General features: G+C 40.6%; 1 protein-coding gene across 15 annotated transcripts in view; it reads right to left on the reverse strand.

Moving 5' to 3' along the window:
• Prrc2c (proline rich coiled-coil 2C) overlaps positions 1-12,124 on the reverse strand; it is an 87,589-nt gene extending 75,465 nt beyond the window's left edge. For 11 of the 15 annotated variants that reach the window (XM_076547855.1, XM_076547849.1, XM_076547846.1 and 8 more), the window contains exon 1: positions 11,878-12,124. The gene's annotated coding sequence lies outside the window, so the exon portion shown is untranslated. The remainder of the gene's footprint in view (positions 1-11,877) is intronic. The other 4 variants (XM_076547854.1, XM_076547845.1, XM_076547842.1 and 1 more) reach the window with 2 other exon arrangements.
• Positions 12,125-12,929: the final 805 nt, after the last annotated feature.

Below are 12,929 nucleotides of genomic sequence, written 5' to 3' on the forward strand. Positions count from 1 at the left end.
TGTTGGTATTAATGGATTTTTCAGAACCTCTCAACATAGTAACTGACTCTCAGTATGCTGAAAGAGTGGTATTACATATTGAGACTGCAGAATTTATCCCTGATGCTTCAGAATTAACTTCACTATTTATTCAATTACAAGATACAATCAGGAAAAGGAGTCATCCTTTATATATAACTCACATCCGATCTCATACTGGTCTGCCAGGCCCTCTAGCACAAGGCAATGATGAGATTGATAAATTATTGATAGGAAATGTGCTGGAGGCCTCAGAATTTCATAAAAAACATCATGTCAATAGTAAAGGTTTAAAAAAGGATTTTTCCATAACCTGGCAACAAGCCAAAGAAATAGTAAAGAAATGTCCTACTTGTTCCTTCTATAATCAAACGCCATTACCAGCAGGATGTAACCCAAAGGGTACTCAGAGAAATGAAATCTGGCAGATGGACGTGTTTCACTTTGCAGAATTTGGAAAACTGAAATATGTACACCACACTATCGATACTTATTCAGGATTTCAATGGGCAACTGCTTTGAGTTCTGAAAAAGCTGATTCTGTAATCACTCATTTGCTAGAAGTTATGGCCATTATGGGTATACCTGCACAAATCAAAACTGACAATGCTCCATCATATGTCTCTGTTAAAATGAAACAGTTTTTTGCTTATTACAATATAAAGCATATTACAGGTATTCCACATAATCCTACAGGTCAAGCAGTTATAGAAAGGTCAAACAGAACTCTAAAGGATATGCTAAATAAACAGAAAGGAGTAACAAAAACCCCCAGAAATAGACTGCATAATGCTCTATTAACTTTGAATTTTCTGAATGCCAATGAGAAAGGAACAACAGCTGCAGAGAGACATTGGGTAATAGAAAAAACTACAGAATTAAATCAGCCTATATACTTTAAGGATGTGCTGACCTCAGAATGGAAGCCAGGGTATGTATTACGTTGGGGACGAGGTTTTGCTTTTGTTTCTATAGGAGAAGATAAGCTGTGGGTACCATCAAACTTGATAAAGGTTCGATTTGAACAAGAGAAACCTCTTAATTAGAGGAGGTGATAGTTCATCAACCAGCATGAACATCCAATTTAAACTAACTAGTACCTGTAACACATGTCTTTTCATTTAATCAGATAATAACTTGCCAAAAAGGAACATCCCCAAAATTAGTCTTGGGGGAAGGTTTGTTTTTGTCTTTTAGGAGAATGAAGGTTAAGGAATCTGAAGAACACAAGACAAATGAGACAACTGAAGAAAAGGGACAAATCATCTATCCCAGGAAACAGAGTATATTGGAGTATATGGCATATGGGTATATATTATCTAAAAAATTTTATGTCTTCTTAAATGTTTGTTTCTGCTTTTCTCTAAAGATTTAACACTATTGGTCTTCTAATAGTCCCAGTTCAATTAAAATTTAAAGCTGACTTTGGAGTTGGAGAATGGCTCTCTCCTTCTTTAAACTCAAGCATGTTGTTAAAATGAAAATACAAACTCCCTGTATCATGACAGAATAAAAGAGCCATTTTCTGCTATGGGACAGGACAAAAGCCAAATTAATTAAGGGACTATTCTATTACTAATCTCAACTCTTTGATTCTATTCTGATTCTTTAAACTTTTCTTAAAGTATAAATTTTATATCAAAATTTACAAGATTAATATATATATACATTTTAAACTTTGTTAAGATATGAATGGTCATATAGAGTACTAACTAATTCTAGAAAAAAGGCTTCAGTTAGCTGCATATATATGTCTTTGTGTTCGAGTCTCTTATCAGTTTTCTGCAGGAAATCACGGCCAGGCCTAACATCAACTGAAGTCTCCGGAAAGAAGATGGGGCCCCACAACAACAACCACAACAACAACCACAACAACAACAACAACAACAACAACAACAACAATTCCACGTGGACAATAATAATATCACTAAACTGACAAACATCATCTACAGATCAGCTTTGAACTACAAGGTGCTCAGAACAATTTTGAGATGACTAGCTGAGATGATCCAGTCTCAAAGACTACTTAAATAAGGACTTGAGATAAACCCTGAACTTTGGCAATACACATGGACTGGATAATAATGAAGGATATAGTTACCTTTCCTAGAATTTGACAATTAACCTAAAATTTTTCTTTCAGGATAAAGATAACTTCGCCCATACCCAGCAGGAAGCAATTTTAAGAATGACGCCCACATTCCCAAAGAGGTGGTGTGGGGCGGGTGGTTTTTTTTTTTGGTTCTTTTAATGGGTTTTGGGTCTGGGATAATTTTCATTATTTAGGGGGGTAGGTTACAAGTTGTCAAGGGTTAGGAAAAAGGCTAAGCAAAGGAGATTAGATTTAAGGTTTTTGTTTAAAAAAAAAAAAGAAAAGAAAAGAAAAAGACAATTACTAGTTTTAAATACTTTACATTATTACCAACTATTAGGATATAAAGAAATGAAAGTTAGTAGTTAGACATTACAATAGAAATTGTAGTCATATTAGATATGTTTTAAAAATTGAGCAGATGTATTTTAGACAGGTCATCTTCAAACCCTTCAGAGATCTACAGAATATGGCATTTAAAATGTTTTAATAACTTAGAAATTTTTCTTTTTTGAGACATGTCAGCTCCTGGCAGTACCAATCTACTTCAGAGAAAATATGGGCATTGAAGAAACTGCATATGGAGTTAATTTTCATTGTGGCAAAAGTTAGCCACTGGACAACAAAGTATCCTCAAATCAACAGGACAAAATGGACAGACAGAACACGAAACAAAGGACTACCGATTCCTGCCAAAACAAGTATGGTTATGGCTTTATCAGAAGGCATCTTCTGAGGCCAGGACAATATGGCACCATCCCTGAAGTGGCCTTCACAATCTGGAAAAGGTACAGTGTCCTTTTCTTTGAAGGCAGCTGAACAGGCAGTGGGCCGATGGCTTCTGTTGTGCAATGGAACAGCAACTGAAAGCTCACGCCTCTCAATAGTAGACTGGCATTTAATAGAGGGATGTGGAGAAGAAGGGGATGCTGAGATGAAGCCATATATACACAGCCAAGAAGAATGGACAGCTGAATTCAAAAACCATCAACAATTTCCAGAATTTAAAATCCTGAATCATGATATGACACTAGTGGAATTCAGGTGTTTCTGGTACATGGACTGCTCTCACCAATGTGAGGTTGAACTGTTGACCTTGTGTACAACCTACTTCACAAATGAGTCTGTCAGATACCATAAGCCTATAGGCTGAAGATGATGCCCCAACACTGTGGAGAAACCTCAGGTGACTGTCCAGGCAGCTGGCTGTTTCTGTCAACTCAAAAAATTTTTTGGAAGTTGCTTTTGTGCACTTCCTGTTTTTATTTTTGTTAGCTAATATTATTTCCTTCTTGGGTCTCTGAGGGAGTTGAAGATTAGTTAGTTATAGTTGAAGATTAATTAGGATAGAAAGTGAATTAGATACATTTTGGATTTACTAAAATAGGATAGATAAGGGAATTATTTTCTCTGATTTGTCAAATACAAATGGACTAGACAGCGTTTAGGTATTTGTTACTTGTATATATTGTATATAGTTATTGTACTTTTGTATATAGTTTTTCTTTTGTTAGTTATAACCTTTTGCCTTTTTTCTTTTTATTAAAATAGAAAAGGGGAAATGTGGTGATATTTTATTTGTACTGAAATGTTATTTTAATTTTATGTTAATAAATAAAGTTGCCCTGGGGTCAGAGCTATTAGAGCCATAGTAAGAGTGTGGTGGTTAGAAGAGCTAGGTAGATTTCTGTGTGTTCAGGGATACAGCCAGTATTGGAGACATACGCCTTTAAGACCTGGAGGGCGGTACTTACAGGCAGTGATGAGGCAGTCATGTGGTTGGGTTTACAACCAATGAGAAGGCAGAACAGAAAGATTATTTAAACAGGGACACAGGAAGTACCTCCCTCTCTCGGGGAAGCTAGGAGCACTGCAGGAGGTAAGATTTTATCTCTGAGCTCTGACCTCTCGGCTTTTCTCTTTTACCTTGGCTCTGTGTTTCTTATTTTAATAATACGATTGGTTACCTCTACATCTTACATTTACTATTTATTTCAAATGATTATCAGGGCATCCTTACTGAAAACCTACAGGATTTTAAACTACTCTTTATATATAAGAATGATTTCATAGTTTTAAAGCCAATCTTATTTTCTGGGAGGGCCAGAATGTTATAAGCTATGGGGAAGAGTATTCTTTCTCAAATGCTCACCCTTCTTATCAATCTCTCACATAACCAAAGGGTTACAATAGGGGATGGAATTTTTTTTTTTTTTTTTGGTTTTTCGAGACAGGGTTTCTCTGTGTAGCTTTGCGCCTTTCCTGGAGCTCGCTTGGTAGCCCAGGCTGGCCTCGAACTCACAGAGATCTGCCTGGCTCTGCCTCCCGAGTGCTGGGATTAAAGGCATGTGCCACCACCGCCCGGTGGGGATGGAATTTTAAACGTAACATCTAAGTTATGTTACTAACTCTTCCAATACCAGGGTCTTCAAACACTGAAGGGAGTGTATCCCTCCCTTACACTTTCTAATTTCATTTTTTCCAAGTTCAAGTTTGTCATAAACATTATATAACACTTTTGTCTTCAAAATGTCAGAAGTCTTCCTGCTTATTGGGAGATGTTTTGTCTTTCTACAATTTGATCCTAGTTGTGGTAGATAATATACAAATCCCAGTATTAGAACAAAAAGTCCAACTTTATTTAATTAAAAAAATAATAAAACTCATACAGCAATATAACCAAACCTCACACCTCTTTCCAAAGCCTCCATCTATTAATGCTCTTTTATTTTTTGGTTTCAGACAAAGACAGTAACTTGCTAGATAGTCCAGGCTGGCCTGAAACTAGTCACAATCTTCCTGACTCACTATCTGAGTGCTGGCATTGCAGGCGTGAAGAACTACATTCCGCTTTCTTTCCCCACTTTTAAACTAAAATTTGTATCCACTACTATAACTTTCAACAGAAATTCTATACCTCCCATATTGTGCTTCAATTTAGATCTAAAAAATTTCAACTTAATTCTAAAAGTAGCTTCTTGAATTACAGACCACCAATAGCCATATTTTGAAAAATCAAAACAAAATGTTTTGAGGACTAAATTGTTATTAAATTAGGACTCTTAAAACACTTTCTTACCTCTGAAATTTGATGTGGTATTTAATATACCATTTTTCACTCATATTAAAAATATTAATAAGTTATAATACCCATCTTTAAAGTATATTAAAAATGGAACTGGAGTTACAGATGGTTGTGAGCCACCATGTGGGTTCTGAGAACCAACCTTGGTTCCTTTTAAGAGGACAAGTGCTCTTAGCTACTGATCTCGCTTTCCAGCCTGTTTCTGATGTTTTAAATGTGTATCTAGTCAGCTTCCCTAAGAAGCCTTGCAGAGGTACCCACTGGCCTCCACAAAGTCTTTGAGCAAATAGAAAATATATCCTTCTGGGAATAACTACAGTTCTTGGAGAGAAGCTGATGTCTTTAAGAGCACATAACTCCACTAGTAGAACATGGGCTATACTTAAGTTCTTGTTGCCATCTTCAGGCTAGTATCTTTGTGCAATGCACTGACCATATAATCATAAACAACAACCTTGCACTTATTAAATTACCATCTGGAAAGAGGAAGGAAGATACATCACTCTTTCCTTCAGACTCAAAATTTAGAACCTTATTTGACAGGGTCTTACAATATTGCCTTGGCTGGCCTGAAACACTCTATGTAGACCAAGTTGGCCTTAAACTCAGAGAATGGCCTGATTAGAGTGTCTATCCTGACTAGAGTAACACCTATCTCCTCTTTTATTTGTGCTTTAAATATGGCTAAAGCCAGGCATGGTGGTGTACACCTTTGATCCCAGCACACAGGAGGCAGGTAGATCTCTGTGAGACTGAGGCTAGCCTGGTCAACAGTGAGTTCCAGGACAGCCAAGAGTACATAGAGAGACTGTCTCAAAAATCCCCAAAACAAATAAAACAAGGACACAACTCACGACATATGGTACCATAGAATATTAAGTTCAAAAGATACAGAAAACACATTTAATGTTCTCTTTTTAAGATCAAATGACTGGACCTGAACTTGACAGCTGATACAAACTGAAAAGAACTAAACCTAAGTTCTAAAACTTACAGTTCTAAGTTTCAGACGCATGAAAATCAAGGTCTCATTACTTTTTCCCACCACTCTGCCTTTTAACCTATCCCCAGTACTTGACCTAATTTTTTTAGGGTCACCAAGGGTATCTCACCTAAATCCAAAAACAAGGCTGTTTACCACATGTTTTTCTGAATTTGTTACATCTAACTCTAGTAAGCTTATATTTGTATTATTCCTTCTGGCCCAATTCCTGTAGTAGCTTCACTCCATCACTCTTGCTGTAAGGTCTTAGACATCAGAATGTCAATTTTATCTAAGTTCATGGAGGTGGTGGTTGTCAAGTATGCACTAGGACTACTTTGTATTCTTTTCTGTAATGTTGCCATTTCCTGTTTAATCAATCCATTCCACTGTAGTTTTTTAATCACTTCTGGCCTTCATTATCTGCAACTGTTGCTTATTTTACCCAGCAATCATTTTTTATAGCAGTTATTTTCCAAAGGGTAGAAGGACAGGCTGGTGGTCCACAAGTCAGAATTTAAGAGTATACATGTTTATTTTAAAATATATCAGATGGTCTAAAAAAATTTACATTTTAATTTTAAATTCACTTATTTAAAAGATAGTAAATTAAAACTGAACTGAGTGTAGTACATACCTGTAATCCCAGTACTCTGAAGGCTGAAGTAGAGGGTGGCAAATTTAAAGCAGAGACGTGGTTGGAGGTGGGGGTGGGGCAATAAACTTACGTATTAACAACAGATGGGTTGAAGACAAAGCCAAAACCTGGTGAATGACTTCAGTTCAGGAAATATCAGCCACCGGGACTGAGTTACCACTCAGGCTCCTCTGGGTCAATGATTAAAATCCTTACTACTACTTACTAGCTAGGTAACCATACTCAATCAGCTTTAAAAAATGTTTTCTAGAGTTATAATGCAGAGAGAAGAATCCACTTCTAAGGTTTACTGTAGTATAGATTTAAAGCCCCCCCCCCAACCCCCAGGGGCGAGTGCAAAATTTTTAGCCTAGAGCTGGGTACAAAGTCCTTAACAAATATTAAAAAGTTACAGGGATGAGGATATAGCTTAGTGGTAGAATAGTTAAGCATGTGCAAGACTCTTTCCCAGCACTGAGAACAATCAACTAACTAACTAACCATAACTCTGGAACACACCTGAACCATACATAGTACTTGAAAAGCTGAGGCAGAAGGATATGAATTAAAGGCCAGTTTAGCTACATTACAAGCCTCTGCCTCACACAAAACCCCATCCAAGCTGGATAGCTAATGCCTGCAATTTTGGCACCAGGGAGGGCTGAGGTAGGAGTTTGAGGCCATGCCCTGAGCTATGGAGCAAAACTCAGAAAAAAAGAAAGTAAACAAAAATTACAATTATTCGTATTTGTGTGCATGTGCATGGTCTAGAAGGCTAGATCATGCCGGTCTTCTAAGACTCTCCATTTACAGTCTCTCACTGAACCTGAAGCTTACTACCACCACCACACCCAACTGCTGGGGATACAGGCGTGAAGTAATGCCTAGTGTGGATGAGTGCTGGAGATCTGAACCCAGATTCTCTTGTTTTCACAGCAAACACTCTGACCCAACGAGTCACCTCTCATACCCCACAATTTTTTTTTAATCTTCTAGCCATCATGTCTTCCTTTACCGTAATCAACCAGACACTTGATCCATGCTATCTTTTTCTGTGAGTAGCTTTTCTTCACCTAATTTCCTGCACCTTCTCACATGCCTTTGTTTTCATCTTCAGGTATGAATCCAATGATTATAAGGGAACTTTGGTGGTGTGAAGGGCAGTACTGGGAACTAAACCTAGGCCTTCATTAATGCCATACAAATAGCTCTCTCCAGTTCTATGGTAACCTCCACCCACCTTATTTATGTAGCCCTGGGTAACCTGGAACTGCTAAATAAATCAAGCTGGCCTTGAACTCAGACAGCATCTACCTCCCAAGTGCTGGGATTAATTGTATATACCACCACACCTCATGGTAACTTTTAGTATTAATCTTAAGACTAAGTATCTTGGTAGTAAGAAACAAAGCCACATTCCCCTGATTCAGCAGATCTGCCAAAGTGAAAAGGTTCTTTAATAATTGAATAAAACTGAAGATTAAGCTGTGGGACCATAAGCCTTTTAATCCCAGTACCGGGGAAGAAGAGGTAGGCCAATCTGTAAATTCAAGGCCTGCTTGGTCTACAGTGAGTTCTAGGCCAGTTAGAGCTAGTCTCAAACAAACAAAACAAGAATATTTTGATGCAAATCAATCTCACAATGAGTATTATTAAGTATACTCTGGCATGGATCTATTATTTGGTATTTCTAACCCTTACTCAATAATGTAAAAAGAAACTATGCCAACCACTATATGAGGTAGGTGTATAAGAATGGAAAATAATGCATGATAAACTATATATGCCAACTACCATACAAGGTAGATGATAGAAGCATGGAAAAAGCCTAGTAGAGAAAAACAGACTATCAGGGAAATAGGAAGCAGTTTTTAAGAATACTAGTGATGCTCTCTATAAATGCTGGCTGTACCTTCCTTTAACATTCAGCATCCAGCAGTGCTACTACAGGGGAATCCAACACACTATCAGTAACAGCTTTCTCCACATATGCCTGCCAATGAGACAGAAGTTGCCTGCTGAACCTCAGTAATAGCACTCAAACTGATTGACTCTGCCAGCACATAGGTGCAGATATAGGCCCCTAAACATGGCTGGCCTCCCGTTAATCTCTAGAACAAAATGAGAAATATGTGGCACAAAGACAAATTTATAGTTAGCTTTAGACAGAAAACACAACACAAAAGTGACTCTAAAGAATACTTGATCCACAAAGATGCTAGGACTATGACTCAGGAAAATAACACTAACTCAGACTTCCTAGCAACACCGACTGAGATTGAGATAAGTATTCATTGTGTTAACTCCACTCACAAGGCAATAGACAAGTGTTGCTTTATTATTGAAGTCAAAACGTCTTAGTCAGAACTTTCCTCTTTTTTTTTTTGTTTTTTTTTGTTTTTTTGAGACAGGGTTTCTCTGTGTAGTTTTGGTGCCTGTCCTGGAACTCACAGAGATCCGCCTGGCTCTGCCTCCCTAGTGCTGGGATTAAAGGCGTGCACCACCTCCTCCTGGCCGTCAGAACTTAGATATAAACTTCAGGGCTGCTTTCACTGTAAGAATACAGTTCTCTGCTAAGCACTGGTAGCACATGCCTTTGATCCTAGAACTTGGGAGGCTCTCTGAGTTCTATGAGTTCGAGGCCAGCCTGGTCTACACAGTGAGTTCCAGGACAGCCAAAGCTACATAAAGAGCCCATCGAGAGAGCAAGAGACAGAGAGAGACTGGGCGGGGGGGGATTGAGAGAGAATATAGTTTTGTAAACATGCAATTGATTTATTTTGCAATTTTACCAATGATGAACTATATAGATACCAGTATGTCATAAATTGCATAGAAAGATGTCACCCAGCTAACCTACAACTTAAAGTGTGGGAAGAGGGCACTACACAGACTCAGGGGCACGGTATTATCTTCAAAAACATTTAAGAAATTCTGCACTTTGTTCTGAGCTAGAACTGATCCCAGGGTTATTTACTATATAGAGCACAAAGGAGGAATCTTTATGAATTAAAGCCTGGTATGTAAATATAAAGAGAAGTAGAACTGGAAAAAGAAAACTACTTAAGTAACCAAAGACTTGGGTTATTCTGAGAACACAGATTATCCTGCTTGGAAAAGTTCTATCTATCTATCTATCTATCTATCTATCTATCTATCTATCTATCTATTTATTTATTTATAAATCTTTCTACCAGTACTCCACTGTTCTCCCTCCATTTTTAGCTGTCCTTTTTTTAAAAACCATGCAGTAACCATAGTATTAAATCCTTTACGCAGTCTTTAATTCTACAGCAAGCCTGAGAGGTGCTGCTATTATCATCTTTAGTTTATAAATGAAGGAATGGTCTAACAGTCCCTTTCAGCATTCACCTGGTCTTACTACAAAGCCTAGACTGGCCTCAAGCCCATCACTGTCTTCCTATCCACAAACAGATAAAACCCACAGTTAACACCTGGCAACACTTTAACCTTCATATGTAACAATGTTCAACACTGAAGGCAAGCTTAAGAAAAACTACCAGTTAATAATGTACCTCACTTCAGCAAGGATTATAAAAGTAGAAGAACTAATGGGCACCCTGACAGTTCACAGCATCCCCTTTGGGTTTTGAAAATACAGCTTTGACTACAGTACCACTAAATATTTGTGTGACCTTCATCTATTACTTCAGTCTCTCAAAGATCATGTCCTTGTCTGTAAAACAAGTAAAAGAGCACCTTCCTCACAGATTGGAAGGAATAAAGGATAATGTATATGAAGTTTTTGTGATTAGTACATAGAGGTTAGTTAAGTCATGAAGGGAGAAGAGTCGGCATTCTATGCTCATCACACACCTACAGACCCCGCCAACCTCTCCTCCAAAAAAACAAAAACCACACCAACAACTTATTTGGAAAAATCCATTCCAGAAAAGCAAATAACAACTATTTTTACTATATACAAAGTCAATCCATTTCTAATTTCCGGAGAATCAATGTATTTGGGGAAAGCCAGAAAAGATGCTGCAGTGCATCTGTGACACACACCTAAAAATGGCTCCAGCCAAGGCAGCATCTTAATGACCAACATAGAAGCTTAAATCTACTTTTTAAAAATGCTGGGGGTTTGACATGGTGGTCGCCTAATACTCCCCTACCTATCACTTCTATTTACAGGAATTGACTACCACGCACTTAATCAAGCATCCTCCAGTTCTTCTGGTGCGTTCCAAACGAGAAATCCTAACAGAGTCGCCTACAATTCCAAGTATCTTACCGGGGCATGAATTTATGAACCCAGGCTCAAGACCAGTCAATGCGGAAATCCGGGTAGTTTTAACAGCTAGGAATTAGCAGGCAAGTTAGACACCCCCACCCCAAAGATCTTGGACGAACTTTAAACAAATATACATCTCTTTAAAGAAGCAAATATACATCTTTAAAGGGACTGGAGGGCTTCATATGTGTAAAACCAAACGGGAGTCCTCACTGATTCCCAGGCTCTTTTCTGCACTCTTAAACGGGGCCTTTGCCCTAGCAACCAGCGGTACTAAACGCTCTCTCGGAAGCACAGGCAGCAGCCGAGCCGTTTGCATTCCCGCAGATGCGGAGCTGGAGCGGCCTAGCGGGAGGAAGGACTACCCAGATCCTCCCAAGAAGTTGTTCAGCATGTTCCTAGCGGAAGTGGGGTCGGTCCTGGGTCCCCCGCGGAGCCTCTAGGATCGCCCTGGGCCCCACACCACACTGCTCGCTGCAGACGCCAGCATCACCCCGGGAGCAGCGTCCACGGGCGGCGGGGGCCCTCGGAAGCAGCCGCCCGGGCCCCCATCCCTCCACGCCGCGGAGGAAGGGCGCGCGCGGGCCCGCGGGCAGAAGGTGCCTCGGCCGCCGCAGGGCCGGCTCCGCCGCAGCACACGGCGCGCACATGGGCGGCGGGGCCCGCGCCGGAGCCCCGCGGACGCCGCGATGCCGGGAGCCCCAGGCGGAGGCGCCGCGGGCCCCCAGGCCTCCTCCTCCCGCGCCCCGCGCTCGCCCTCCTCCATCGGGCCTCCTCACCGCCCGGACGCCCTGGCTCTCCTTACCCGCCAGGGTGAAAAAGACCGAGTTCTGCGCGCTTCCCACGGGGCTCGCCAGGTACGGATCAGGGGGTGGGGAGGGAGCCTCGAGGGATCGTCCGCAAGGCCGCCCGGTCCGGGAAGCCCGAGCCGCAGCCGTACAAACCGCCAAAGCACTTTCGCTACCTCCTGAGAGGGTGAGAGCAAGCGAGGAAAAAGAAGCAAGATGGCGGCTAGCCAGCCCCTACGTGTTACGTCATGACGTCGCGCACGTACAGAAAAATCTCCGCAAGCCCGCCCTCGGTGGGGGGGGGGCGGCAGGGGAGGGGGTGGGGAAATGAGGCTGCGGGGTCACGTGACGCCTCCGTGGCAGCTCGACTGCGGCCGAGGGTAACGCTGCCTCCTCCTGGAAGGAGGGAGTTCCATCAACCGGAACGATCGCGGAGAGACAAAAGCTCTCCTTCCTCCACCTGGGACGATTCCGGAAGTCTTGAGGCGTCTGGAATACAACTTGGTTTGTCTCCGTGCATCGACCCAACTGACGGATGAGCATGTAGATTGACAACCAGCGCTTTGCTAGACTCGTCTCGGTGAAGTAGGGGACAAAGTGAGAGGGCACGGTGTGGCACTTCGAGCAGGCTGAAGTTACCTCAGCGTGAAAAAAAAGTAATCCAAGCGTGAGGCACAAAAGGACTGGTGTGCTTTGCTGAGACCACTTTTGGCATTTGTAATTATGGGTGTAAATTAGGCACTGTTTACTTTAGTGATTTTTTTTTCTGGCAGTGTTTATCTCTTGGACCAACTAGCAGAGAAAACTAACAGTCAAGAGTCAGTCACTCCTGCAGATGTTTCCTAGAGAAGTGTGACATAGAGACAAGAAAGAATGCTAAGTGAGGAAGGAAAATTATATTGTATCTGGGGGCCAAGCCATGTAGGATCTTGCCTCACGTGTACAAGGCCCTGGGTTTGATCTTTCTTTCCCAAAAGAAAGAAAATAATTCATGAATGTGTGATGAAGTATCTATAATGTATAATAAATTCAAAGATTTTTTTTTTTTTTTTGCCAACTTCTCCTGGTC

This window comes from Peromyscus maniculatus, chromosome 11, assembly GCF_049852395.1.
Source record: "Peromyscus maniculatus bairdii isolate BWxNUB_F1_BW_parent chromosome 11, HU_Pman_BW_mat_3.1, whole genome shotgun sequence".
NCBI lineage: Eukaryota > Metazoa > Chordata > Mammalia > Rodentia > Cricetidae > Peromyscus > Peromyscus maniculatus.